The sequence below is a fragment of the Zootermopsis nevadensis genome, unplaced genomic scaffold, assembly GCF_977971745.1.
Source record: "Zootermopsis nevadensis isolate Lab colony 2312 unplaced genomic scaffold, Znev_1.0 Znev_ptg000061l, whole genome shotgun sequence".
Classification (NCBI taxonomy): domain Eukaryota; kingdom Metazoa; phylum Arthropoda; class Insecta; order Blattodea; family Termopsidae; genus Zootermopsis; species Zootermopsis nevadensis.
In genome coordinates, this window is record NW_028259192.1 from 11967683 (window position 1) to 11994276 (window position 26594).

General features: G+C 40.3%; 1 protein-coding gene and 1 long non-coding RNA gene across 5 annotated transcripts in view; both read right to left on the reverse strand.

The window, feature by feature from the left end:
• The window catches only part of Liprin-alpha (PTPRF interacting protein alpha), a 234072-nt gene that overhangs the window by 158753 nt on the left and 48725 nt on the right, over nt 1-26594 (reverse strand). The gene's annotated exons all lie outside the window — the stretch shown is intronic.
• On the reverse strand, nt 2179-15276 carry LOC110838067 (uncharacterized). Its single transcript, XR_002545955.2, has 3 exons — nt 15116-15276; nt 14890-14968; nt 2179-2425 (listed from the first exon to the last, which is right to left on the reverse strand). It is a non-coding gene; the product is annotated as an uncharacterized LOC110838067 (long non-coding RNA).

Genomic DNA, 26594 nt, shown 5'->3' on the forward strand with positions numbered 1-26594 from the left:
TGTCAGAGAAGGAAATCAACGTTTCGGGAAGATGTCAGTAGCAACAGCCTGAATGCTTCGCAAGAGACCGTTATTCAGAATCAGGCGAGGGACTGCAAATGAAGTTTGTTTCCTGAAAAATAAAGTTACACAACCATCGCCCTGAAGACGGAGGCAGTATGACCTCTGAAATGTTGGTAAACATCTACCAAACTACACAGCGCAACAACCCAGAAGACAGAAATCTTCATACTCAACGCCCTGATGACGGAGGCAGTATGACCTCTGAAACGTTGGTAAACATCGACCAGACTACACGGCGCAACAAACCAGAAGACAGAAATATTCATACTCACCACTGTGAAAACCTCAAATCTTACACAACCATGTCTCCGTATCCTAGGCCGAGGTGCTATATAATCTGTAGCCTATTCAACACTACTATTCTTAGGAACATAATATCAAGAAGGACGCGATGGGATGGACTGTACCACACATCGAGATTAGGAATACAAAACAGACCTAAAACAAGATGTGAAAGTGTAGAGTGGATTTGACTGGCTCAGGGCATGATCCAATGGCTGATTCTTGTGAGGACCTTGGGCTCCGTAAAACAAAGACAATTTCATCGCATAATGGAATTAGCCAAGTGCGGTTAAGAAAGTTTCAGTCTTCATGTAGTTTCAGAAAGAATTCCGACAGATCTGCACAAGTCAGAAAGTCCTAAGCAACAATTTGGCAACAACGAACGTCTTCCGCTACAGTAGCAGCTAAGTTTAAATGAATCGCGCAATTGGGTCGCCTACAACGAAGCTCGACTGTAACCAAACGCATCCGAAGCAGAAGAGCAACAGGGGAAAACAAATGAATGCTGCTACTGCTTGCAAATACGAAGTATGAAGATTTCTCAGATATGAAGGAAAAATACAACGAAACACGTGACAGACAGTAACATTCTAAAAGGCGTCAATAAAGTGAGCGTAGTATTCAAGCGAAGATAAAAGAAAGCTGATAAAAATACAGCATAATAAAATGTAAAGTGAAAGAAAGGCGAACCCCACCAGGGACATTTAGTTACTCCAGCAGAAGCACTGAGAGCGAGAATAAGAGCAGATACGATGGAGAAGTTTAAGCGCTTGTCGAAAATGGCTTCAGCACAGCAAAAAGCTAGCTCCAAGAAGACAGACACAGACATGTCATCTGCACCTACTGGAACATTCTAGTCATCACTCAGCGATAACCTTATGCGATGTCAATTTAATACAGCAAATGGCATGCGCCCTAAACTTGTCGGTCTGTTTCTGAACGTTATCTAGCAATTCCTGTATCATTACTCTTATTATCATCATTAACAACATCGTAACCCCATGAAATTCTTGTTCAGAAGCTAACAGGCGCCGGGTTCAGTGAAGAAATTCACTGCCGTTTATGGTAACCCAACACTCGTTAACAACAGTTAACCAATGGTCCCTACCCTCAGCCAGATGAATCCAGTCAACAACCTCACATCCTAGTTATTTAAGATGCATTGTAATAGAATAATATAATAATGCTTCCATCTATGTCTAGGTCTTCCCATTGGTTCCTTCACTTAGGGTTTTGTAACTAAAATGTTTGTACCTCTCCCATTTGTGCTGCTGTTACCGAAGCCATATCATTATTATTATCCCATCTATCCACCACTTTATGGGGTATGTACTCCCATGTACCCGAGACAGACCTTGTCCCTAAGGTACATAGGGCAGCAGCTATTTCCGGGATACATATTGTTTTTAGCAAGTGCCACGTGTATTATACAATTTTATTTTATGAAAGCGTCTTTCGGATTATGTTTGAAGATCCCAAAATGACGGCCATCTGCAGTTCCCTGATGTCGTGTTCGCCCGGGATGTTGGCCAAATATTTCCTGAGTGACCTGGAGACAGTTCCTGTTGCTCCTATAATTATTGAGATTATACTTTTGCTTGCACTTTCCACACTCTCTGTATTTCTATGAGAAGGTCCTTGTATTTCAAGATGATCTCTGCTTCCTTCTTAATTACATTTCTGTCGGTTGGTACTGCTATATCGATTAATAGACAAGTTTGTCATTATTGTTATTATTATTATTACTTCATTTTTTGTTATATTTGTGCAGTTGGCATACACCTTAACAAAGGAATTGAATATAGGAATTGGACTGAATAATATGCCAATAAATATATTTCTTCATGTTTATTTATGTCTTTGTTCTTGTTTTTGCATTAATTTTATTCACTTGTGCTGACTCTGTTACTGGCTCCTATAGCTGCCAAGTTGACACGTTAAAATAAAGATCTGAATTGTTATTACTATTGTTGTTGTTGTTTTGTTGCTGCTGCCGCCATTATTAATACTACAATGATGTGCACCAGTTAGTTCTGGTCGACAGATCCAAGTGATTCCCATGACCAATACATATCCGTCACTAAAATGTAAAACATAAATTATGGTAATATAATACATAATACGAGCCAGGGGTTGGGGTTAGGGGGTTGGGAAACGTTCGGCAGTAAGACTGGTATGACGATGGGGCACAGACTAACATTTACAACGCTCTTAGAGACATGGATTGTGATGATCGAAAGTGGATACAACTGGCTCAGAACTGTGTCGAATGGTTAACTTTTTCATTGGCTGTGCTGAAAAGACGGTTCCGCCATCAGAGTAATATAAGTAAACTTATTTATTTTCGAAAGAATGTTGCAATTGTTGGCGAGGCCGCCACTGCAGTACGTAGCCAACCGAGAAAATAAAGGAAGTCTAAACTTCTTACTGTATACACTGCTTCGAATTCTAGTTCCTCAGAGTCCACTAAATCCTTCGCAGTTAGTTTACATGGTCCGAACTCTTCTGCACAAAAGGTCATCCACAGGCCTACCACATTTCTCTAAGAACCCTGTATTACAAACGACACAGCTTTAATGCTATTTCTGCGCATTCCCCCCAAAAAAATCTTTTAACATCTTCACTGAAACACTAATATTTCCTCTCCCACACCGGCGTCCAGCATGTGTTATCCACCTGCTGCTTATGGTCACTGCTGATACTGATACACCGATATTCTCGAAGAGGAATGGCTGGAGACACAGACGGTGAACATTAACCAGATATTAAAAAACTAATATACATATGATTTATAAACAATAACATACTGAAACAAATACAATATTGGATAGATACACCATCTACATAGGGCATTACACAAATGAATACCATATGGCCGTTCTAACACGTAGCAGAAAAATAAAAAAGAAGTAGAGATATAACTAGATGCGTAGGCGAATGGATAAATGGATGGACGGACAGATAATGAGTAAAGTACTGAAACATATTTAGGGTATTACCACAAGCTGCATTCATTTTGGTCCGACTAATGTGCATCCGTGAATCAACACAGCATTTTATTTTCGCCCAAATATATCCTAACACAACAATACATAAAACAATATTTTTGGATAATAAATCTGTGGCTTCCAGAAGGTGGTTATAACCTATCCAACAGACAGAAATCAAGAGTTGTAACTTATAGCTGGAGTTAGGAAGAACGTAGGACGCAAAACAACATACTAAACACGGAAGAAACAGAGATGGTAATAAATGGAGAATTAAGAGATACAAAATAGAACATGAGAGAGAAAACGTTTATAGAAGATAACAGCGCTAAGTGATGTAGAACCACAGAAGTAGTAAAAAGCCGCTAAAACCCCAACTGATACAGGATCCTTATCTCCATTCTGTACACACTCGCCATTACTATAGCCACAGCACAGAGAACTGTTCAACTTTAAGGGAAGGGCGTACTGAATGAAACTAAGAAAACTTCCCTAAACTTAATAGTGTCCCAGACAAATGGGCGACGTTTCACTTCTCCCACTCATAACACAATAATATTACTAACACATAAAACGGGTGCATTATTAAGACGAGACGGGCGGTACATGCAGCACGAATGGAAGACACCAGAGAACCTTAAAAAGAATGCAACCTGGGCTTTGATGTAAATTTAATATTAATGTTGGTATTAATAAAACAGGATTAATGTGGCTCAAAACAGGGCCCGGTGGCGAGCTCTTTTGAACGTAAGTTAGTAGAAAATAAAGTTAAAGCACAAGGAAAGAGTGACAGAGAAACCAGCAATATGAACTTTACCGTAAATTCGCTGCTTAAAAAGTGCGGAAGTAATGTTCTCGCTTCACGTGCCACAGTAAGGTAATCGAGTGAAACTCTTTGCTTTCTGTGTGACTCCACCATTAAATGTTTCAAATTAGCCTTGTTTCTAAGTAACTGGAACGTTTTCACTTCCCAGAATTGTTAATTTTTCGCCCGAGTGATTTAAAAATGAACTGTCAAGCCCTTCTGTAAAACTTCTCTCTGCAACTTGTACGACCTGTCAGCGTTTCTAACTACAATTACGCACCTCATTAAGTATGAAATTTAGCAACTTCTGTAAGAACGATCCTAATATCATAATACTTAAACTATCCATAATTTGGGGGAATATAAATATTTAGGGTGGAAATAAAATTAATTTAAAAACCTGAAATAGATTACGCCCAAATAAAGCTTGACCTTATATTTCTGAGTTCTTAAACACAAAAACGTAACGACAGGACAAAAGCTCTTCTCACATCAACTATAAACACAACGCCATTTTTAAGTCTCCTGCGTCAGGAATCAATTTTATTATTATAACCGACAAACCGACGATCTGAAACAAGGAAAGAAGATGAAGTTCCAGGAATTAAAACGAGAAGCTGAGAATAGGGAAAGTTGGAGAACTCTTTTTGGGCAGAGCAATGGACCTGTCGTCAGACAGAACACTGAATAAAATAAATAGAGCAATGGACCTGTCGTCAGACAGAACACTGAATAAAATAAATAAATTCACTGGCTCCTAAGAAACAAATAATTTAAATACAATCTCATTACAGTATAACTCGATCTCAACATATGCCTAAAATAAGAATACACCAAATATCACAGATAGGTTGACGACGTTATTCTTCTGGATCCATCTTCAGCCCTGAAGATGGAGACAGTATGTTTCTCCGAAGCCTTAGTATCTATCTATGAATCTACACGGCGAAATAACCAAGAAGAACATCGTTATCGTCACCGATGCGTGAATCTCTTATATACAAACGACAGGTCGAGTTACGAGGAAATAAATATGTTTTGTAAGATTTGAGGTTTTCACAGTGGTGAGTATGAAGATTTCTGTCTTCTGGGTTGTTGAGCTGTGTAGTATGGTCGATGTTTAACAACGTTTCAGAGGTCATGCTGCCTCCGTCATCAGGGCGGTGAGTATGAAGATTTCTGTCTTCTGGGTTGTTGAGCTGTGTAGTATGGTCGATGTTTAACAACGTTTCAGAGGTCATGCTGCCTCCGTCATCAGGGCGGTGAGTATGAAGATTTCTGTCTTCTGGGTTGTTGAGCTGTGTAGTATTGTCGATGTTTAACAACGTTTCAGAGGTCATACTGCCTCCGTCATCAGGGCGGTGAGTATGAAGATTTCTGTCTTCTGGGTTGTTGAGCTGTGTAGTATGGTCGATGTTTAACAACGTTTCATAGGTCATGCTGCCTCCGTCATCAGGACGGTGAGTATGAAGATTTCTGTCTTCTGGGTTGTTGCGCTGTGTAGTCTGGTCGATGTTTAACAACGTTTCAGAGGTCATGCTGCCTCCGTCATCAGGGCGGTGAGTATGAAGATTTCTGTCTTCTGGGTTGTTGAGCTGTGTAGTATGGTCGATGTTTAACAACGTTTCAGAGGTCATGCTGTCTCCGTCATCAGGGCGGTGAGTATGAAGATTTCTGTCTTCTGGGTTGTTGAGCTGTGTAGTATGGTCGATGTTTAACAACGTTTCAGAGGTCATACTGCCTCCGTCATCAGGGCGGTGAGTATGAAGATTTCTGTCTTCTGGGTTGTTGCGCTGTGTAGTCTGGTCGATGTTTAACAACGTTTCAGAGGTCATTCTGCCTCCGTCATCAGGGCGATGAGGTCTTCACAGCGGTGGGTATTGAGATTTCTGTCTTCTGGGTTGTTGCGCTGTATAGTGTGGTAGATGTTTACCAACGTTTCAGAGGTCATACTGCCTCCCTGATGACGGAGGCAGTATGATCTCTGAAACGTTGGTAAACTTCTACCAGACTACACAGCGCAACAACCCAGAAGACAGAAATCTTCATACTCATCGCCCTGATGACGGAGGCAGTATGATCTCTGAAACGTTGGTAAACTTCTACCATACTACACAGCGCAACAACCCAGAAGTCAGAAATCTTCATACTCACCGCCCTGATGACGGAGGCAGTATGACCTCTGAAACGTTGTTAAACATCGACCATACTACACAGCTCAACAACCCAGAAGACAGAAATCTTCATACTCACCGTCCTGATGACGGAGGCAGTATGACCTCTGAAACGTTGGTTAACATCGACCAGACTACACGGCGCAATAACCCAGAAGACAGAAATCTTCATACTCATCGCCCTGATGACGGAGGCATTATGACCTCTGAAACGGTGGTAAACTTCTACCAGACTACACAGCGCAACAACCCAGAAGACAGAAATCTTCATACTCATCGCCCTGATGACGGAGGCAGTATGATCTCTGAAACGTTGGTAAACTTCTACCATACTACACAGCGCAACAACCCAGAAGTCAGAAATCTTAATGTATTTTGTCACAAGAAGGCAGATAAATAAACCAGGCAGACTTCTTCGGGTCTGAAGTGGGACAGTGTGCATAATACTTCAGACTCAGGTTAGGGTGGGGCAATGATCTCACATTTCGGCCCTTTGCCAGCTACAGTGAGTGGCTTGATTCACTCTTGGGATTCTTCAGGACCACTGAAATGAGAATTATAACCACTCTACACCAGACATGCTTCCGTGCCTTTTGCATTCGCGTTGAATTACGATCAGTGCAGGAAAAAAAATACAACTGTAACTATAAACCATTGGTAAACTCAACGAATTTCCTTATTAGCTTATAGTTTAAGCAACCTTAACAGCACGTTAGTAACTCTGAAATAAGACAAACGATACTACTGTCCTTACATCAACAGAGTTCCAAGAAAACAGAAAAAGTCGACATCAGACGTAGAACAGTAATTCTGTTGGCCCAATCATCGTCCAGTGGATCTGAAGGTAAAGAAAAGAGAGACGAGGACTAACGAATCATCCAAAGGCCGGAGAAATCATCTCAAGTCTAAACACGTACCACTTTGAGAGACGAAGCCAAAAAAGCAAGACAGCAATTGAGTTCCGACGTCATGATTTTTGGAAGGGATTTCGCTCACTGCATGAGTGATAGCACATATCACGCAGCTCATTGCCTTCAGGCCTTCTCAAATTTTCTTTAAAGTAAGAAGAGTGAAATACTTCTTATACACGGTTCCTCAAACTTTGATAAGTTTCAGGTATGAACTAATAAAAAAGAAGGCCGAGGTAAGCTAGAAGAAAAGTACAGAAAGTTAAGGAGCACTGCCAATATTAACGAATTTGTCCAATTTTCCTTATATTAGATTTCATCGGACAGCAGACAGAACTCTGAAACAATGTTTCATCTTATTTTTGTCGCGTACCCCTTGAAATCGTTTGGACTACCGTACGTCGAGAAACACTGCCATAAATTATTTCATATCAAGTGACCTTAGTGTCACCCCCACATCAAATCTGTACCTCCGCTACGTCCAAGTCACTGACGGTCAGTAAGCCAGTCTGCCCTGGTGCCAAGCCCCTATTTCGACTCACGGCGTCCGCCATGCAATTATTACAGATTGTATGACTCTGAAATATGTGGTTGGGGTGGCCTCCATTAGAAAAACTTTCAAGCCTCGTGAACACCGACCAACTGTTTCGGACTTTTAAAGGAGTGGCACACAAACACAATCAGAATAATCATCAAAGAAGAATGAACAAAAAAAAGTATAGTAAAATATTCACGATACGAAACATAATTCAATTTCATGCAATACCAGCTTTACTTTTTTACCACTGATTTTGCTTTAATTAAATACCAAATAAAGACAAAAAGGGACACAGAAAATGCACGTTACACTTTCTCTCATACGGACAGCAGCCCTCCACTCAGCAACAGCGATTCTCTTGTTACCATCCGAGCCATATTCCAACGAGCCTGGCACAGGCATATAAAGCAAACAAGATTTCAGCTCGTAAAAGCTGAAGTAGTAAAATGCAAGCAGAGTTATACTACAGGCGTCGATCTTCTTCTGTCCTCAAACAAGGGTGCCAACATTACAATGTGACTGTGCACCTCTACTACCAACTCCGACTCTAAACAAAAAAGGTAACTGAGTAATTACAACAGTATGCTGTTTATTCATTATAGACTGACGACGTTTGTAAACAAAGTGCTGAGAATATTTTTTACCAAAGACAGGAGACGTAACGGGAAATCGCAGCTTCATACTTTGTGCTCTTCGCGCCAAATATTACTTGGGCCGCCAAATCAAGTTGGGTGGAAAATGTGGTACAGGCGGTAACATGAGAAATATGTACAAAAAAAACAGTAGGAATATGACGGACAGGGAGATTATGAAGAAGACCTACGGACAGAAGGGAGTATACTACTCAAACACGCCTTAAAATAATGAATTCTTCTCGGGTTACCAGCCGTGTCAGGTGGTTGAAAGGTGAAGACACCAACGTTAGAAGTACCATATTCGTCCTCAGGGTACTGAAGTAAAGTTCTCGAGGACGAAGATGGTTATCTAAACGGTGGCGACATCGTCACCTTTCAACCACCTGATTCGGTTGTAGTCCAAGAAGAATTCATTATGCTTACTCGCCGTGAAACGTTCAGGTCAGATACGCCTTAAGTAGTTTGTTCGTGTGCGTACGGACTTGATGGGCTCTTCTAAACACGTAAATGAACCTTCAAATACCACACAAGTATTGGAATCTATTCACCACATGAGCGACAACATTCTTAAGAAGGGCTATGTTCCACGTGTTTAGTGACCCAGTTTACCCCCAAGCCACATCGCATACCTTATATATAGGGTATGGTATTAATGGTGTACATGGCTGTAAACTGTTAATCTCAGGGGTTGCATACTCAGGATCCTATGCTCTGGGGACCAGGTATTTCAGTACCGTAATTAGAATTCTTTCAGCGCCAACTGCATACATGTCGGAGATGCGCAGTTTTTTAAACCAAATGAAAATCGGTGCTACCACCATAAGGCAGCTAGTCAGGCAGTTCTGGCCCCTAAAGCCAGAAGAACCCGATTCAACATGTGGCCACTAAATTTCTTTGTCCCGTTTTCTCCCTTAAACAACGCGAAAATTAACACGAGTAGAAGTGTCTGTTCCGATATGGAGTATATCATTTCAAAATGAAATATTCTGCGATGTTCTACCCCCCTTTGCGTTCATCTCAGTTTCTCAATAGCACCGTCAAAATTTACGTCTACTTCTTTATACATCACATAACGAACGTATTTCTAATAATAGTTACAAAGCTTAATGAGACTAACAATTGTGCCATTTTCTCTGCAAACACAAAGTTAAGCGTTGTCTGTTTTCACCACGCCAAACAAGCGTTTTCTCTTTGAACTCCCTCACTCCTATGGCTTGTCAGCACAAAAAGGCATGTCTCTTGTTTCAACCAAGAGAAAAAAAGCACACACAACACGTACCAAATGGCAAAAAAAGAGCTCATTACGTGGATTAGAGCATACAAGAACGATGGTCTATCGTACACACAGTGTAGTTGCAGACAATGCGTCGTAGCCTCTATTTCATTACCGAGTCCTGAGTCCTGCTCCATCGTTATTCCGTATCCACCACGACGGGGGCGGATAGCACACAGACATACCGGTTCATCCCTGCAAACTTTCCGAGGCGAGAGAAAAGAAATATTGTAAATTCATTCACACAGATTGACAAAGTAAAATGGCTTTCGGCAAACTTATTTAAAATTAAGATGGTAAGTTGACAATAAGGGATTCTGCTCTCCGCATAGTAAAAATCTTAACGAAGTGTGAGAAACCTTTTGGTCAATTATCACACAACTTCCATCAGATTTTTCGTGAGTTTCCTCAACACAGAACATCGGATGTGAGTTCAAAATGTACAATTATTAATTTATAGTTCGTACTGAGTATCTATCTGAATGCAGAAGAGTCGTCCTGCGAATATGATGTTCCCTCAGCAGTAGCCGCCCCCGGCTTGTTACAGGAACCGAAGGCCCAAAACCTTCACTAGGCTGTCATGAGACAGCTAATTCCAGTTTACATTTACACATTCTATATCTTGAAGACACACTTTAATATCGGTCTCTCATCTAAGCCTAGGTCTCTGAAGTGGTCTCTTAAAATCCGGTTTATCGACTGAAAAGTACGTATTCTCAACTGCACGTGCATGCTACATGTGCTGCATGTCCATCTTGCCTCGACATAGGGTAACAGGGGTGTGAATCTTGTCCAAGAAGTGAAAAGGGTCAAATTACAGTGGCCGATAGATGTCATGATAATCGATGAAGCTACCTACAATAACAAGGGAAGGCCCCAAAGACATCTTAGAATTAGAAAAGTTAGTTTAATTATTTATTTATAATTTACTTAATTACGCGTGGAATATGAGAATGAAAGCGAATTGGAATTATAAAGGACGTGGAAGGATAGGTCGTGCGCTTTTCCTGCATGTGAAGTTTAAGTACTCGTAAAAATGCGTAGTATCTCATTTTTGTTGCCGGTAATAGTGGATTTATTAGTGTCCATTCACTTGAAAACTAAGTCCGTCTTATCAGTGTAAACATCACGTTTTCAACATCAAAACAATTAAATACAGGTGACTCTCGTTACAAGCGCTTTCCCTATCAGCATTTTCGCATAACCGCAGTTTGCAGTACGATGAAGAGCAACCAAACTTAAAGCCTACTACCTGAGTCACACCTTCTCCAGGTTTAGAAGACAATGCGATTCAGATGATAGGCTTAAGGCAAATATTTCTGGCAAATCATGGTATTTGCAACATCACACATAAAAACAGCTCCTATATTTTAGTAGTATTGCGATGCCGTCAACAAATTACGTCCTGTTCAGAACACAGTCTGATCACGTTTCTACACCCATTTACAGGGGTATACAATCTCAATATAAGTACACTGAAACTGTACATAGGCAGCAAAAATACACGCTGAACGTCTTATCCGCTCCATAATTCTTGTCTGCCTTTGCGAGCTCGTATGGACTTTTACACAGCATCGTCATCATCATCTCTCTCCACTCCCTCTATAAAATGAGGCATTTGAAGGAATGCTGGCGTCCTAAGCCCCCCCCCTTCTTGCCGTACATTACTTAAGGCAGCAGCTTGTTTCACGCAGGGAGTAACAGGCAAGATGTACGATTATTAACGTTAGTCAACACTCCTCGCTTCAAATAGTCATCTGCCAACTTGGGCTCTGAGAATGGGGCGCAGGCGTAACATGAAGAGATAATGCTGGTCGCGAACAGAAAATGGAGCTGCCTCCGATGATGGCAGAAAAATTGTGGGGGAGATCGCCCTAATTTGTTTTGTTCTGCCTTGTCGTATTCTCGACGTAATTTCCTACAAATTTCCTGTTCAACGACGCACAGAGAATATAAGCGAGAAATGAAGAGCGAGGGGGAAACAAAGCACAATTGTTTGAAAGCAGACAATTTCGTGGCATCGGTGAACAGAAACTGATCTCGTCTGTCATCTGATAAGAGAGACAACAGAACACAAGGAATGGAGCAGATGTGCTAAACACACTTGTATCGACCTGTAATCAAGCCAGAAACAACAAACAGCTTGAAACACGACAAAAACAGCCCTAGTTAAATATGTCTAGAAACTTAAGAAGCGATCAAGACCGACAGAGAAAATCTGTATCTAGTAATTTTCTTCCAGGTCAACTTTTTCCTAACAAAGAAACCGAATTAATTTTTCAGATCAGCGGCATTCAACGTCTTTGACTACGCGCTTTATTCCTATGTACAAACATTTATGTTTGCCCTAAACACAAGTGACATTTCATAAAAAAACACACTTAATTCGTTACTTTACGGCCCAATTGGTACATCACGACCTGCAAGTTGGAAAACGCTGGGTTACATGTCACAGCACGCACAATGCTTCATGAACTTTACTAGCTACACTGGGAAGAGACACGCGATTACTTTTAGAAATATCTAACTGGTGAAAATCGCTAACACTCAAATTGTTCAATCCCAACAAACATAAAACAATTTTAGGCATCTACCATGCCTTGTACACTTAACTTTCCTTCCTCAGCTGCGGACAAATGAAGATGAAGACTCAATGGTCGATAATTTACTCATTGTGATGGTGCCCCAGAGACAAAAGAAACTTCCCGTTTCCCAAAGTGAGCATTTGGTATATATTCGTGTGACATAGCCTGTTATTTTGTAGTATTACACTCTACCCTAATGAACACTCCTCCAAACAGGCGGTCTGACGTGGGAATATGAAGCTGTTGTTAAGCCGAACTCCTTGCACTGGTCTGGCTCGAAGCCCAATACCAGCTCCACCATCTAGTGATGAGACCACGACCAAGTTTGTTACTGTAAGACCTGAGCTTAAAGTTTCGTGTCTGCTCACATAATTCTAATTCGCCGGAAACTTACTCAGTAAAAAACAACTGAAAAAGGAATTAAAATTTTCGTCACAATAAACGTGCAGAATGCAGAAATAACTAATTAAGCAAGATGATTCACAACAAAAGACGATTACTGATTAACAAAGTTCCTCTTACAGTGATAAGTGGATTGCTTAGAAGTTACAAATTTCTGTTTCCGTTATTTAAAATAAGTTGAAACACATGAAATTCAATACCTGTTCCGGGCATATTATTAAAAGCATCTGTATGGCCAAACAGGACTTCCCGGTTAAACAAATTTTGATATCCCTCGCCCACAATTCGTGTTTAGAGCTTGTTTATGGGTAATGACACCGTGTAGATCTAGGCTATATTGTCGACGTTTCGGAGATAATTATCATCTGAACGGAAACAAAGTGTCGAAAGTTTTGTAATTCCTAACGCAATATAAAGATTGATAATAAATCCTTCGAAAATGTGGCAAAGCTCAAATATATGGGTACGACCGCAATAAATCGAAATTAGAATCACGTAGAAATTAAGTGCAGGTTGAATTCGGGTAAATGTTTGCTCCCATGTAGTCCACGAAGTTTTGTCTTATCGCCTGTTCCCCCCCCCCAAAAAAAGAATGGATTAAAATATACACAACCACACTTTTACAAATTGTTTTATATGACTGTACAACCGTCACATCAACAGAAAAAAGATCGAGGATGTTTCAATGAAGTGCTGGGCAGAATGTTTGGAAGATGAAGAAAACCAAACACGTCTAATAAAAATACATTCCAAAGGCGCGTAAGGTAAGAATAAATAAATAAATAAATCTGTCACTCGCTGGCGAAAATCGAATCATATTCAGTTGCACGGTTAAAAAGACAAACTAAAATAAAGACTAGCGGACTAATTTCTTGAAAACGTCTGTTACACCTTTATTTTACATCGTGCTTCAGCAAAACGTATTTTTAGAAACTGGTGTAGAACACGTTCCATAAATCTCTTCAATACCAAACCCAACTCTTAAAATTGTCAATTTCGCTAATCCTACACATAATTCTACCGCCTTCACTTCACATCTCACAGACTGAGACACTACTAGCTTCACTGCAGAATTACTAACAAGGAGCCTGTGTGCTATGCAAATTGCAAACTACGCAAGAAAGAGCATCAAGAAACTCCACAATCCACAGAATTAGTCCAGAAGCTTTGAAATCTCGTGACGTGTTGAAGCACAATTCACTCTCTTTCATGACTCCCAAAAAACAAATGATTTTATGACGGGAGAGATTCAGTTTAGGCAAATTTACAACATTCTTCACCAAGTATCATAAGGATCAAATCAAGTAGGCCGAGACGATAGGACATGTAACACAAATGGAAGAGAGAGAAAATGCATACAAATTCTAGTCTGAAGATCTGAAGGGAATATACCACTAGACAGACCTAGATGTAGATGGGAGGATATTAAAACTTGCCTTAAATAAGATGAAGAGGTGCATAATGGATTCATATGGATCAGGGTACAGTGTGGTCTCTTGTGAACGCAGTAAGACATCTGGGCTGTATAACAGGCGAGGAAATTTCTTAACTAGCTGAGAGACTATTAGCTTTTCAAAGACTCTGTTCCATAGAGTTAATTACATTACACTCTGTACTGTACAGTTTGAAAACAACTTTCCAGAAAATGTGTTATGTTCGATAGGATATAAGCAGTCTCTTAAACTCCAGTCACCAACAAGGAAAGTTAGACAATTAATCGGACTATACAACTAAACAGCAAACGCACGTAGTTAGACAATTATATCACAATTTTTGACAAAATAATTACGCGACAACCAAACAACTCTTGTACGTTCACATGATCGTACTGCCTTTAAATATATTTGATCAAGTCCTACAAGTCAAAATCCCTAACTCGCAGCAACCAAACTAGAAATCTATACCCGCGTATTCTGTGATATAAGCGTTACTTTCCACTGCTCTGCATGCATCATGAAGAAAAAAGGCGAAGAAAAACGATCCTAGCATACAAAATTAGACCCTTCCCTTCTGTGTGACAACAAAAATGCCACGGAAAAATGAGCATATAACATGTCGGGGTCTCGGAAATATTTTAGAGCAGCCGATCGTAAAAAGTTTGGCTGTAAAATTAATGACAAACACTACCACGCTCCTAGTCTTGAACAGGACATGGGACAATGGAATCCCTATGGAATTTATTGAAACAAGAACAGCGTATGGTTAATAACGAAACACTTTGCTTTTTCTGTACTTACAGTTAGAGAAACGGGAGGGGGTTCCAGCGTGTCAAAATTCGACCAAGTTGTGACACCAATTGTAGCTTCTTGCACTTACCTGAAAATGAAAAGTGTATAAATTATGTATGTGTACACAATCTCGATAAATAGATGTCATTTACAACAGTAAATATGTATGCCTATAAATTATTCAACTCGTATTTTGAAACAGAGCTTTTGCAAACGAAACAGGCACCTAAATTACCGGAGCTTCGTTCAGTATGAGAAACTATTTTATATGAATAAAAATTTCCTTGGATATTATCCATCGTCTAGTAAAATATAAAATGTAAAACGTAAAACGACGTTTCGGAGATGGGACTCCGTCTTCAGGTTCCTACACAGCTGGGCCCACTAGACAGAGCTAATCCCTATCTCCGGACAAAGTAAGAAAGTGAAAGTCCCGGAATAAAAAGACATCAGCACACCATCCATCCGAGAGACGTAAAAAAATAAATAGTAGAAATAAAATTCGTTAAACCCGATAAAGCCAAATAAAACAAAAACTCACAAAATGTGGGAATAAATACATATTATGAGCATTAATTTGAAACTCAATGCACAACTTGGACTTCTTCAGAGATGACCGGAATCCAAATAAGAGATAAATCCAAACTAGGCTGGCTGATAGGATTGGCAAGTAGTGCCATGTGTGCCGCCTCCTTGTGTTTCCTGTAGACGGTATTAGGTTCTGTTAATAACACCCTGGCTCCATCCCAACAGACATGATGATCTTCTTCATACGCATGTTGGGCCAATCTGGATTTCTCCAGCAGGCCCTGTCTGAAGTTATATTTGTGTTCCTTTATGCGTACCTCCAGAGGTCTGCTAGTTTCGCCGATATACCATCTACCGCAATCACACGGGATCCCATACACACACTGCCTAGTCTGTCTCTCGACTGTTCTGGGTCTCATGGACATCAGTAAACCACGGAGAGTGTGACCGGTTTTAAAAATTGTCCTGATACTATAACGGTTCCCAATTCTTCTAATTTTTTGTTTGTGTCTCAGAAAAATTTAGAAGAATTAGAGGTCATCTCTGAAGAAGTCCAAGTTGTGCATCGAGTTTCAAATTAATGCTCATATGTATTTATTCCCACATTTTGTGAGTTTTTGTTTTATTTGGCTTTATCGGGTTTAACGAATTTTATTTCTACTATTTATTCTTTTACGTCCCACGGATGGATGTTCCGGGACTTTCACTTTTTTACTTTGTCCGGAGATAGGGATTAGCTCTATCTAGTGGGCCCAACTGTGTAAAAACCTGAAGACGGAGTCCCATCTCCGAAACGTCGTTTTACGTTTTACATTTTATATTTTACTAGACGATGGATAATATCCAAGGAAATTTTTATTCAAATGACTCTTCACCATCGTCAAGAAATTTTAGATTTGATAAACTATTTTATAGACGTACTTACAAAATACAGCTGAGAAAGCCCTTTTGAGTCGTGTTGAAACAGGCATAACAAGCCCTGCGATCAATCCAGTAAGCAAATGTATTTTTATTGCAGTCTATGCATTTCCTCGGCGAGATTTCAAGTTCTCGTAGCAGAGAATATGAAGATGGCTGTCTTCTGGGCTGTTGCGCCGTAGTCTGGTAGACGTTTGCCGACAATTTATACTGCCTCCATCATCAGGGAGAAGGATATACCGCGAGAGGGATTCCTCCTTATCCTTCCGCAACACTGATGTTGGATGCAGCAAGTGCCTCTGAAACGTCGGCAAACTTCTACCACACTACACGCCTCAACAACCGAATATACAGCCATTATAAGCACTTATGTATCTGCATACGCTGATGCCATTTTTCTGAAGACTGAGGAGTAAGTGATAACCCATCCTTTTCCCGATAAACTTCTTTTCCACGCCATGACCAAAAATCACCACTAGAAGGATAGATTGAACATCCCCGATGTTAAAATATTCACTAGAAAAGAATGAAACGCCTCTGGCCCTGGCGTAAATTTCCTGGCCCAAATTCCTACGCAGGCTCATTCTCCGATAAACTCTTCCTTTTACTTCAGTGGTTCTTGTGGAATGGATCAGCAACAGAAAACACGAACCTTACACATTTCGGGTGAACGAAGTATTCACACTAACTCTGTGGCAGCTACTAAGAAGCAAACATCAAAGCCCAACACGTAGTACGATGCCGAGTCAGTTCCTGTAACTTACCACAGTTAAATACTTTCCGCACCGTAAATGTGAAACTGTTTCAAGACTTCTGACCTGCCTTGTAAACGAATGTAATTAAAAGCATTTTTCTTGGAAAGGCCTTTGCTCAGCGACTGAGTGTTTCAAGGCGTCTTCATTCTTGGAAGGGAAATACATCATAAATCAGGGAAAGGAAAATATATAAGTATTTCAGAGAATCTCCAGTTTAAATGTTAATATATAAACTATGAGGCTGTATGTATGCGATTCCGTAAAAAGACGTTAGTATAACACTACGAGGCGAACAATCATTTCACTGCCATACCATGCGGGCCAGATACAAGCGTGTGCTAACACCAAGTACAGCACTGTACACAAACAAAAAAGCCACATTCTAATCTTAATTCTATTAAGACAGCAGAATGCATACACTCGAAAGTTAAGACGCCGTACCAACTACAACAGTTACGAAGCAATAGTACTATATAAAACTGTGTTCGTCTACAAACACTCCTACATAGCCACCTGAGACAAATAGCGTAGCGACATGTGTTACATAAGACACTCGCTGATACTGGACAGTACAAAATCACCTACAGAGAACAGTAGATGTCGACACGTGCAGTGATTACTTAACGCTGCTATTGGCCTACTGCCTGTTCGCTAGACAAAGTACGAGGGTCGCTCATTAAGTAATGCCCCACATTTTTTTCCTCAGAACATATTTATTCAAGATGGCTCAAATTTAGTGACAATATAAATCAATGTTTCCTTTACACATACTATTTTTCCACATAGTCCCCATCAACTTGTACGGTTTTACGCCAGCGTGGAACAAGTGCATGCATGCCTTGCCGGTACCAGCTCTTGTCCTGTGCACGTAGCCATGTCCTCACTGCTTGAATCACGCTCTCGTCATCTTCAAATCTTGTTCCGCGGATAGCATCTTTAAGTGGCCCAAAGAGATGGAAGTCGGAGGGTGCCAGATCTGGACTGTAGGGTGGATGGGGTAGCACCGTCCAACCCAATTTGGTGATTTCTTCCCGGGTTCTCAGACTTGTGTGAGGGCGTGCATTGTCGTGCAGGAGCAAAATTTCTGCTGGATGCTTGTGAGGCCGAACTCGTCGAAAACGCTTCTTGAGGGTTTTCAGGGTCCTGATGTACGCGTCTGAATTGATGGTCGCACCTCTTGGCATCACATCCACAAGAATTACCCCATCACTGTCCCAAAAGACAGTCATCATGACTTTTCCGGCGGAGGGAGTTGTCTTGAATTTCTTCTTTCTCGGTGATTGAGGATGATGCCACTCCATTGACTGCCTTTTTGTCTCTGGCTCAAAGTGGTGTATCCAGGTTTCGTCACCTGTAATGATCCGGGACAGAAAGACCTCTCCCTCAGCATCAAAACGCTCCAACAATTCAGAAGAAATCGTTTTCCTTTGAATCCTGTGGTCTGCTGTGAGACTTCGTGGAACCCATCTTGCGCACACCTTCGAATATGCGAGAGCCTGGATAATTGCAATCACACTTCCATTGCTGACTGAAAGCTGTTGGGCCAATTGTCGAGTTGTGATGCGCCGATCCTCAGGAATAATGGCATCCGCGCGGTTCAACATGTCTGGAGTGGTGGCTGTGGCAGGACGCCCAGAGCGCGGCAGATCACGGAGCTCGGTTTCTTCACTTCCTGAAGCTTTAACTCTCTTAGCCCAGCGACCAACGGTGCTCCTATCGACTGCACAGCTTCCATACACAGCACACAAACGTTTATGAATGTTCACCACCGTTTCTTTTTCAGCAACAAGGAATTCAATTACAGCTCGTTGCTTGTAACGAGAGTCGTTCACAGACGCCATTTTAACAGTTCACTACAGCTCCGCTATCGGTTGGAATCATTTGAAACTCCGTACACGAACGCGGGAAACATCAAATCTCAAGCATGTAAAAGTACACTTTTCTATCTTCATTATTGGCTGAGAAAAAAAATGTGGGGCATTACTTAATGAGCGACCCTCGTAATTGTTTCAACTAAAGTTTTAATATTTTTCAATACTTTCGATTACGCATTGGCCAACTGCTTCCCTCTAGAGCGTCGACAACTTAATTACTCTTGAAATATATATTTTGGATACTAAGCTGAATTATGTCTGTAAGGAATGAGGAAAGCACAAACATTTCGTGGCATAATTTGTCCCACTCCGATTCCGAACCGGGAATAGTCCACATGAAATACGTGTTGTAATCACAAAAATCCGTATATGACACGTTCAAATGAGCTTGAATGTGAAACGTTTTCAAACGAGAACAAAAAGCAGGCTAGTATCTACTTCTAAGAACCTTAGGGATACACTAACAACAACTGCAAAGCCACAACCTTCATCTGTGCGTATAATAGTAAAAGCACGTGTAGGATCGCCGTAGTACAGCGGCAACTTCTTCGACATTGCCGTTTGGCATTCAACATACACCACAGTCCACAGGCGCAACGTGGAATACCTATACTGGATGCAAAAGCTAGGAAGACCCATTCTTGGATGAGAGTAGATAAAACAGGTTTCTTAAGCCTGAAATCCAACTAGTTCAAGGGGAAAAAATATACAAAATCTTCTTAAATTGTTCATGATAAATGTGCAATTAGTCACATACGTGCGAGAAACGCGCAGAACTGATTCCGTTGAATAAATGTAACGAATACAAACACAAATAAAATGAGAAATAAAATAGGTACATAAAACAGAAAGAAGCAAATAAAATATGATCCCCCTCCCCAAAATTGGGTGTTTATGGAAAATCAACAGACGTTTTAACCACAGTCAGTATTATGTTCGCTAAATCAGAGGTGGGTAAATTTTCTAATTGTGGTCCACTAGAACCACAGCATATGGAAGAACAATTTAAAACGTCTGGTCAGTTACTAGGTACGTAAATATGAGTACCAAAATATTGCGTTACGTACAAATTTTTAACCATTCGGTGTCATCCCAACTTCCGTCAAGAAGGTTCTGTAAATATTTACTGACACGTATTTTCCAACATAATCATCAATCTCTTCAGATATCCCAGTTTTCTATCATCAGGTCCTACAGTCTGTTCCAATTCGGAACAAAGCCACTGCAGCTAGTAAGCCTAATCATAGGTTCCTGGATACTAATTACTGCAACGGCATGTTTCCGTACCCCCAGAAACCGAAGAGAAAGAACTCAACAAATGCAACCACAACACTTAATTTTTCCATTAAATCAAGTTACAACATTAACTTACAATAAATGTAATTCTTGGTGTTGCTCTGGGTTTTGGCAACATGAAGACCGGTCAGTAGATGCCGACGTTTCGGAATAACACAGTGTTTCGCTTTTAAGGGGTTCAGCATCTACCAACCAACCTATACTTCGCCAGAACCCAGAACATCACCACCCTCATCGCCGTGGAAACCTGAATTATCACAATTTAATTCTTCACCAGACGTAAATCAGAACACAGTGTACAACCCCATTGTAATAGGACCCTCGTACCCCGCCATGTATCATGAAGGAGCAGTGTAACGAGAAGAGCTGATGAAGAGAAAATGTCGAACTTGCACACCGCAACATAAATCTGTGCCGACGGAAATATGAGCACAGTTGAGCCTGCTTCCAGTGAGTTATGCTCCGGAATGGTCACAGCCACAAGACATGAGGTATGATTTTAGTAGTCCCTAGACAGCGAGAGCGTTTTAGTTTTGACGTAAGACGTCTCTGTCTTTTGCTACTCTGGCAGTGGAATAATTTGAAACTTCCCGTGCATGCTGCAGCTGACAGGCCGCCTTTCCTGCCTCAACCACATTTTGAAGCCCAGAAGCCACAGATGAAACGCTGAATACAATTCCTACTTGAGTGCTAGGTCAGTCACTGGAAATATTGGCCCGTAGAGAGGGGGGCGCAAAAGCTGCTCACACGAAATCTGATTTATTTAGCCAAAAGACAACTTAATAATGAAACGAAAGGTAGAAAAATTCAAAGACACAATTGCATGAATCATCACTCGGACTGGTCAAAAACAAGTACAAGGCATGATCTTCGTGCGCCTGGCTGCTACGACCGTGGGTTCGAGTCCCACTCAAGGCATGAATGTTTGTAAAAAAAGGGGGGGGTAAAGTCAGTCGTCTACTCGTGGTGTCCCCTATTCGCTAAAAACGACTGACACTTGTCGCCTTGTAAATAGACTAATGGCTGACCGGCTTAAGTCTGGCGTAGGAAAAAAAAACTTTTCACTGACACTGGTAACCTTAACAGCACAATACTTAGTAATGAGAAAACAGGGTAAATATTTGGATTCATCAATTGAGGTCATAGTTGATGGCCGACATTGTGTTTCAGAAATGTTATTTTAAAACTTCGGAAGCAGTTAATCAAAGAGGGCTTTGAAATTAAATTACTTCTCATTAAATCTTGGAACAACAACGAAGCTCCGACCGTCAAAGATAAGGAGAAGTTTACAAACACAAAAAATAAATCAACGAGAAGAACAAATGCAATTTAAATTACAAGCCAATGCAATAAAAATAATCGACAGTGATAATGTCGAAAGCTTCCTTAATTATCATCGTCGTAGTTAGGATAGATGCTTGATATTCACTGCTTATGCAGTTAAAGAGATATAATCAGAATACAGCACGGATACAAGGGACAGAGTTCACGAATGAAGGTAGGAGGGGAACTACTGTCAATCTCGAAATAACATTTACGAAAAAGAAGTCTGTAAACTCTAAAACTTCGCCTGTTGCTAAGATGGTGAATACAAGGGAAGCATATAGAACTTTGGCGAGAAAACCACTTGAGAAACGGTCAATTAACAGTTCCACGAAGGACATGGCAGGATAATACAATCGTGGCTCTAAGGAAAGTAGGTGGCGAGAGGGGAAGATACAAGGAGATGGTTCAGGACTCTGTCCAAACCGAAAACGTGACATTTTTTATAAACTTAAGCCAAGAGCCAGATATGGATTTCCTCACTCCAGCACTTTTTATGTTTAAAATACGTTCAAATCGCTTTTTGAGAACACTATGACCATAAATCACTAAAACTCCTTCGCCCTCCAACTCGCGACATTAATTTAACCCTCAAATGTCCCGAGTTTATAAACTAACGCTCTCTGGCTTTCTAAATTAAACCTGAACCCTTATACCTCACCCCTTTTCAAAATAAAGTACGGAAAACGTTCTGACCTTATAATCGACGACTATCAGTTTTAAGTTAGATCTTTTTGGCCAAGTGAGGGTCCACGGATCTTCAGTGTCCGGAAAGAATTCAGCAAGCATGAGATAGTATCCAACACTTATAAACAACATAGGTAGTACTGGTAGTGTAGGCTACTATTCCTATCAACATCCAGGCATGAAGATAAGCGAGAATCTGAAATATCAATATCCTGGTTGTTTTAGAAGATAACTTATCTACGATAAATTCTTGGTTTTTATGTTCGTCACTTTTCATACACACACTGCTCCCTGTCTGTTCACCTGAACATGTTTCGAACCGTGGCCATCATCAGGTTCAATTCCCACCTTCCACGTCATTGCAATAAGGATCTCCTCCCCGATATCAAAAAACTAGAGCTATAATTTAGAACAGCGTTGTCCAACGTTTATCCTCGCTCGGGCCAGAATGGCTTTCCTCTTGGACCCAAGGGCCAAGAAACCCCTTTAATAATACTTATTCAGAAATGACAAATTACCATTGCACACACACAATTTTTTTTTCCAAATCCTCAAGAGTAGAGAAAAACTTTGCAACAAACGAACTAATTTAAGAAGCGGAGACAAAAAGGTATTTACATGGCTCTGTTTAAATTTGGTCAACCTATAAAACATCCATTCCGCCTTTATGCACAAGTCGCTACTGATAAACGTGTATTATATGCAAATATCAGACCTACTGCTCGCTACATACAATTGTTAAAACAATAGAACATGAAACCGCAAATATTATATGACCTTTGTTAACCTTTTAGCAATAGTGCAATTCAAGCCTCATAGCTGACTACCATGTGAGCTTACGACCAACTCGAAAGGCAACCACAGACGACGATGGACCGGTCAATACACATGGCCAGCAAATGCACGCATAATCCATCCGCCAGCCATCTCGTGGATAGAAGGTGAAGCGCAATTCCATAATAAGTTGTCTCAGTCGGTATAGGCGAACGTTACCTGACCTACCGTCAGTATTATTTTACGAAGCATTAGAGATTACCAGACATTTAAGACGTTTACCTTATTCCAACGGTATCTACATTTTTCTCATCAAACTACTCTGTACCAAACCAAGAGACTGTTCACTAAATGAAAGAAGCTTTTAAACAATTCTTAAATATAAATTGTTCCCAAAAGGTTGTTTAGTAAAACTGACATTCTGTCTAAGCATCATGCCACGAACACATGGATATGAAGGTAATGTTCCACATATTTTTAACATCGGGATACCGAAGACTCTCAGTGTCCCGTGCATAAAAACACGTTCATATAAAACTACACTGCAGCACTGTGTCTCCCAACTAGGCAACAACTCCAGTTACGTCATATGAAAGGGAACGTCACCACGGCTAAGCCTTAACGCAAAATCTTACAAAAATGTAAATAATATAGCACATCTGAAGAACGAACATGGACATGTATCAACTGTCTGCAGCTAATACTAAGTGCATGGTGAACCGTGTGTTGACAGATTGGAAAAGCGTGTAATGCAATATTCATGCCAATGCTAGTCGTTCCTTGGACAAGTAACACTGTAAAAATCAAGGACGACAAAACAACGCCCATGTCTGCCCGCTGTTCATCTCTTGGCGGATAAGTATAAAATGTTATACTAGGGGTCTGTACTAAAAGTTGATTTTAGAGTTTAATTTTGTTACACACTCCTTGAATATGTCCCTCACTTTACATCACACACAAATAGAACTTAATCAATTCAATAAAAATTAAACAGTGCTCAAAATAATAATACTACATCACAAACTATAAACCTAAACTTTTATTTACATTTCCGCTATGTCGACCGCATAATTAAATACAAGGAAAAACAATTTCCCGCTTGCAGTATGATATCTGGAGTAGTATTACATTTATAATAAATTTCTATATGCAATAAACGATCATGGTTAATGACATGAAGAACTGCAAAGAATGCATGTGTGTGTAATTTGTAGACCTATGCCTAGTTCAAACTGCAGTGCGCCTGTCCATTTTCATTTGATAAGCGTGAATTCATAAAAGTTTTAAAAACTGTGGACGAATTTATACTGAAAGTCTTATTGATCTAATATTTAGTAATTCTTTCTAACCTCAATAAAACGCAACGATTATCAGCCTTCGTCATGTTTAGAAAAGCAATTTCCATCGCGCCTTAAAGAGTTAAATGAACACATTTTCTTTTGTAACGAGAACACAATTTTGGCAACGGCTTAAAAATACAATCAGCAAACTATCTCAGATTCTAGTGAACGCTTAGCAGTCTCTAACGCTGCTAATCGTTCAACTTAATGGTGTAATTTTGCACAGTAGATACCGAATACCGTAATAAGCATTCTCAGCGTATTCCGCAGACCCCTGCAATGCACAACTGACGTGAATTAATCACGAAAATTACTGATACTCATTCCTAATTCTACACGAGATCTGACTTAGAAAAGCGTGCACGTTTCCGAGAACTTCCGGTAGATGTCTCGCAGAAAGCTGAATCGAACTACACCACGCCCACCAGAGTCCGACACGTGGCATCCGGTTACTACGTTTCCTCTACTTGTATTCACATCAACTACATCCATCGGTTCTACAAATCGATATTAATAATTTGTTACAACACTCACTCAGGGACTCAAGAACTTTCATTCTGTCAAATAAAGACGATGGTAGTGACAATATATTTCGTAAACGTGGCCAAGTTGCAACAGTAAAATCCGGATTAACGGACCAAAACAACCGAAGAATGGTAGAATATTCGAAAATGTGAGACAAGACAAATGGAGCGTTCCGGCACGTCGGATAAAACGGAATTCTGAATAACTGAAGGTCGGATAATCGGGCTCTGCTGTATTTTAGAAACGGCAGTAACATAACTACATCTACGTAGAAATTATAAACGGGTTAAAAAATCGGGTAATTCAGTACAGAGAATTTTACCTTTCCGTCAACTATTTGAAAGTTAAAAGATTAATAAAGTCCTATACAAAGCCACAACTGTACCTGTCCTTACGCATGGATACAAAGCTTTACATTTCAACGAGCGAGAACTTTCTAAGGGTGTTTCAAAAGGAGGTGCTAAGGAAAATGTTTGGACCTAAGAGAGTGGATATATTAATCAAATTAAGTAGGGTAAGATAGGCAGGGCATAAAGCACGCATGAGAAGACACGGTACAAATCTTAGTTGTAACCCTTGAAGATAAGAGGTTACATGAGAAAACTAGTCAGGACATTATAAAGTGGATTTAGAGAAATAGGGTGTGAACAGGATGCAGCTGGCTTATGAGAGGATCTAGGAGGCTTATATAAACACAGTAATTAACCTTTATGGACTGGGGGATAGATTTATTTCCCACTTAGTATATACGCCTTAACTTCAAATATTATCTTAAGCAAACTGTTTTCGAGAGCATGATTACGTATATCATCCAGACAAATAAGTGGCAAAATTATCGTTTTGTGTGCGTGTATACACACACTTCAAACATATTTATCATGCACGGGCGCGCTTAGACACACACGCGTTCTCGCACTTGCTAGAAACAAGCAAAATGCATGTGGATCATAAAACAGAACACAACACACTCGTTTCAGAAATACGCCGAATTAGCACTAACGTCATTCTAGATTAAATACGGGGGGGGGGGGGAGAGAGACACCGATTTTAATGTCCCCGTTCCTTCATTTTGCTTGTGTGCCGTTGCTCTAGCGTTCCCGTGTCATTTTAATAAGGACATATTTAACATCCTACTTTACACATTTGAATCATAAGATCTGAATGGCCAGTCGAATCCGATTCCCAACCCAACGTTAAAACACCGTTCTTTACAAACACCATTAGTTTTGGCAAAGATATGTAAACAATTGAAGTTTGAAAGCTACGTCACCCTCCCTAAACTACTGCAGACGCCTCTTCTGTATTAAAATGCAGAGCCTGTATAGCAGTATTTATATACATTCAAGTCTAAATATTCATTCTGGTCTTTCACATTTGTTTTATCTTGTACTGTCAAGAAACGCAGAGGACTCAACAGTTTTACGTACGCTTAATTTACAAGACAAAATATCGAGGTGGCACAACAATGCTTTTCCGTTGCAAACTGACGCTCAACGAGGCACAGCCTCATTTTGTTCAATGCTGCAGCTAATAACGTCTCGAAATATACCATGACTAATTGCTCTCCAGTCTCAATTAATTCGCATTCAACAACAATTATCGTAATTAACGTCTAGTACAACCACCACGAGTTACGAATCCAAAACGTGGGATTTCAAACTACAGAAACGGCATGATCTATTCAGCACAACGTG